This window comes from Mandrillus leucophaeus, unplaced genomic scaffold, assembly GCF_000951045.1.
Source record: "Mandrillus leucophaeus isolate KB7577 unplaced genomic scaffold, Mleu.le_1.0 Scaffold8, whole genome shotgun sequence".
In the NCBI taxonomy this organism is placed as follows: Eukaryota; Metazoa; Chordata; class Mammalia; order Primates; family Cercopithecidae; genus Mandrillus; species Mandrillus leucophaeus.
This window is the reverse complement of record NW_012108696.1, coordinates 811,327-815,921: the sequence shown is the minus strand read 5'-3', so window position 1 is coordinate 815,921 and position 4,595 is coordinate 811,327.

Below are 4,595 nucleotides of genomic sequence, written 5' to 3'. Positions count from 1 at the left end.
CCGGGAAGGCGACACCGCGGGGTGCGCAGGGGTGGGTTGGGCCCCAGGTGTCCGGGCCCTGCCAGGGCCAGTTGCGCCCTCCCCGGGGATACCCGCAGTCTGGGGGTCCTGAGCTCAGGACCCTGGAAGAACAGGGACCACAAATAAGGACAGGGACAGGCCCGGAGCGGTGGCTTACGCCTGTAATCCCAGCACTTTGGGAGGCCGAGGCTGGCAGATGACCTGAAGTCAGGAGTTCAAGACGAGCCTGAGCAACATGGTGAAACCCCGTCTCTACCAAAAATACAAAAATCAGCCGGAGGCCGTGGCACACGCCTGTAATCCCAGCTACTCGGGAGGCTGAGATCACTTGAACCCGGGAGGCGGAGGTTGCAGTAAGCCGAGATGGTGCCATTGCACTCCAGCCTGGGCAACAAAGCCAGACTCCATCTCAAAAAGAAAAAAAAAAAAGGACAGGGATGGCTGAGGGTGCTGGGGCACTTACTCTCTGCTAGGCGAGGTCATTGTTTTATTTTATTTTATTATTTTTAATGTTATTATTATTATTTTTTTGAGCCGGTGTCTCACTCTGTCACCCAGTTTGGAGTTCAGTGGCACGATCTCAGCTCACTGCAACCTCTGCCCACCAAGTTCAAGCAATTCTAATGCCTTGGCCTCCCCAGTAGCTGGGATTACAGGCATACACCACCACGCCCAGCTAATTTTTTTTTTTTTTTTTTTTTAATAGAGATGAGGTTTAAAACCATGTTGGCCAGGCTGGTCTTGAACTCCTGACCTCAAGGGATCCTCCCACCTCAGCCTCCTAAAGTGTTGGGATTACAGGCATAAACCTCGGCGCCCAGCTGCTGTTTTATTTCATCTGGCGTCCTGTTTGTCTCCAGGACTGGAGGAATGTCAGCTCCAGGAGGGCGGGGGCTGTTCCCCTGCTCTGTCCCCATGCCCAGTGCCCAGGGCACAGTGCCTGGCATACAGCGGGTACTCGGTGATCTTTGGTGAGGAGTGAATGGATGTCCAGGTCACAGATGAGGGAGGAGATCCCAGGCACCAGGAGGCATTGGTAAAAATCCACTGGAATGCAATGCCGGAAACACCTATGTATCCATCAGATTCCTACCCAGGAATGTTGGCTCAATAAACAGCCATCCTGCCTGCAGTGGCGGGCCCTACAGCAGAGCCAGACACAGCCTCCGCCTGGGAGGAGCCTCACAAACTGAACATGGGGAGAGAAAAGAAAGTAGCAGGAGGGTTTGGATGAGGTAAGAAAGTTATGGAAGGCCTGGCGTGGTGACTCACGCCTGTAATCCAGCACTTTGGGAGGCTGAGGCATGCGATTGCTTATCAGGAGTTCGAGACTAGCCTGGACAACATGGTGAAACCCCATCTCTACTCGGGAGGCTGAAGCAGAATTGCTTGAATCTGGGAGGTGGAGGTTGCAGTGAGCCAAGATTGCACCACTGCGCTCCAGCCTGGGACAGACAGCACGACTCTGTCTCGAAAAAAAAAAAAAAGAGACAGAGAGAGAGAGAGAGAGAGAGACAGAGAGAGGGATTCACCTGCCTCAGCCTCCCAAGTAACTGGAATTACAGGCATGTGCCACCATACCCACCTATTTTCGTATTTTTAGTAGAGACCAGGTTTCACTGTGTTGGCCAGGCTGGTCTAGAAACTCCCAGTCTCAAGTGATCTGCCTGCCTTGGCCTCTGAAAGTGCTGGAATTATAGGCATGAGCCACTGTGCCCAGCCCACACAACTTCTTGAATGTACCAAAACCTACTGAATTGTATGCTGAAAATTTTTTTTTTAAATAAAAAAACTGATGCAAAATGGTATTTTCCAGGCCTGCCTAGAAATGAGAAACTCTAAATTTGAGGTGGTGGTACCTGTGCCAGGAAAGGGTGAAACTGGGGTGGAGAGTGAGGGGGGTTGGCAGTATCGGGTTGTGTGAGTCTCCCATGGCAGCCGTAACAAAGCACCACACACTGTGGGGTGAGGTGGCTCTTGCTTGCGATCCCAGCACTTTGGGGTCCACTTTGGGAGGATCCACTTTGGGAGCCCAGGAGTTTGAGACCAGCCTGAGGAACCAGGTGAGACCCCATCTCTACAAAAAATACAAAATTAGCTGGGTGTGGTGGCATGCACCTGTAGTCCCAGCTACTTGGGATGCTGAGGTGGGAAGATGGCTTGAACCCAGGAGGTGCAGGCTGCCGTGAGCTGTGATGGCATCTCTGCACTCCAGCCTGGGTGGCAGACCAAGATCCTGTCTCAACCACAAAGAAACAGCTGGGCGCAGTAGCTTATGCCTGTAATCCTAGCACTTTGAGAGCCTGATTGCTTGAACCCAGTAGTTCAAGACCCCCATCTCACAAATAGGAACAAATTGGCCAGGCACAGTGGCTCACGCCTGTAATTCTAGCACCTTGAGGGGCCAAGGCGGGTGGATCACCTGAGGTCAGGAGTTTGAGATCAGCCTGGGCAACATGGTGAAACCCTGTCTCTACTCAAAATACAAAAATCAGCTGGGCGTGATGGTGAGTGCCTGTAATCCCAGCTACTCAGGAGGCTGAGATGGGAGAATCGCTTGAACCTGGGAGGTGGAGGTTGCAGTAAGCTGAGATCAAGCCATTGCACTCCAGCCTGGGGCTATAATAGAGTGAGACTCTGTCTAAAAAAAAAAAAATTAGGCAAGAGTGATGGCAGGCACCTGTGGTCCCAGCTACTCACGAGAACCAGGTGGGAGGATCACCTGAGCCCAGGGAGGTCGACGCTGCAGTGAGCTATGATTGTGACACTGCACTCCAGCCTAGGCAATATAGTGGGACCCTGTCTCAAAGAAAAAAGCTGTTGGGCATGGTGGCTCACGCCTGTAATCCCAGCACTTTGGGAGGCTGGGGCAGGTGGATCACCTGAGGTCAGGAGTTCAAGACCATCCTGGCCAACATGGTGAAACCACATCTCTACTAAAATACAAAAACTTAGCCGGACATGGTGGCAGGCACCTGTAATCCCAGCTACTCAGGAGGCTGGGGCAGGAGAATCGCTTGAACCTGGATGGTGGAGGTTGCAGTGAGCTGAGATCGTGCCATTGCACTCCAGCCTGGGTGACATGAGCGAAACTCTGTCTGGAAAAAAAAAAAAGCAACAGCAGCAGTGTGGGATGGGGGTGGGCACCATGGCTTACAACTGTAATCCCAGCACTTTGGGAGGCTAAGGCAGGAGGACACTTGAGCCAGGAGTTCAAGATCAGCCTGGGCAACATAGTGAGACCCCCTCCACCCTCCACCCCTAAAAAATAAAAAATAAACAAAAAGCACCACAAATGGGGAGACATAAAACAGCAGAAACTGATCCTCTCACAACTCCAGAGGCCAGAATTCCACAAGGAAGGTCCTGGCAGGGCCCTCAGAGTCCCCGGGCAGAATCTTGCCTGACGTCCACAGCTTCCGGCTGTGGGTGGCCTTCCTTGACGTTCCTTGGCTTCTAGATGTATAACTCCAGTCTTGGCCTCTGTTGTCACTTGGCTGTCTCTTCTCTGTGTCTGTGTCCAAATTTTATCTTCTTAAAAGGAGAACGGTCATGTTGGACTTAGGACCCACGCTACTCCAGTAATGACTTCATCTTAACTAATTATATCTGCAGTGACCCTATTTCCAAATAAGGTCACATTCAGAGGTTCTGGGGTTCAGATTATTCTCCGATTTTTTTTTTTTTTTTTTTTTGAGACGGAGTCTCGCTGTGTCGCCCAGGCTGGAGTGCCGTGGCGCAATCTTGGCTCGCTGCAAGCTCTGCCTCCCGGGTTCACCCCATTCTCCTGCCTCAGCCTCCCGAGTAGCTGGGACTACAGGCGCCCGCCACCTCGCCCCACTAGTTTTTTTTGTATTTTTTAGTAGAGACGGGGTTTCACCGTGTTAGCCAGGATGGTCTCGATCTCCTGACCTCGTGATCCACCCATCTCGGCCTCCCAAAGTGCTGGGATTACAGGCTTGAGCCACCGCGCCCGGCCATTTTTTGTATTTTTTTAAGTAGAGATGGGGTTTCACCTTGTTAGCCAGGATGGGTTTTCTCCAAATTTTTTAGGATGTCTTATGTATGCCATTAAATGCAAAAGTCTCTGGAAAGGTTTGTCAATAAGCAACACACACACATATACACGTACACAAAATAAGCCAAACGCAGAACTCCCAGCAGTCTGCATCTCCAAAAGAATGGAAAATGGTCGTTCCAGCAAAAACATGTGCATGAAGGTTCACAGCAGCAGCACTCACAAGTAAATGGTAGAAACAGCCAGGAGTCCTTTGACAGACAGATGGGTCCATACAGCGGACTCATTCACACGCTGGACCATGACAGCCACCGAAAGGAATGAGGCTCTGACACAGGCCACAGCGTGGATGACCTTTGAGGACAATCACACTCAGTGAGAGAAGCCAGATACAAAAGGACACACAGTCCGGGCATGGTGGCTCATACCTGTAATCCCAGCACTTTAGGAGGTCGAGGCAGGCAGATCACCTGAGGTCAGGAGTTCGAGACCAGCCTGGCTAACACGGTGAAACCCTGTCTCTACTAAAAATACAAAAAATTAGCTGGGTGTGGTG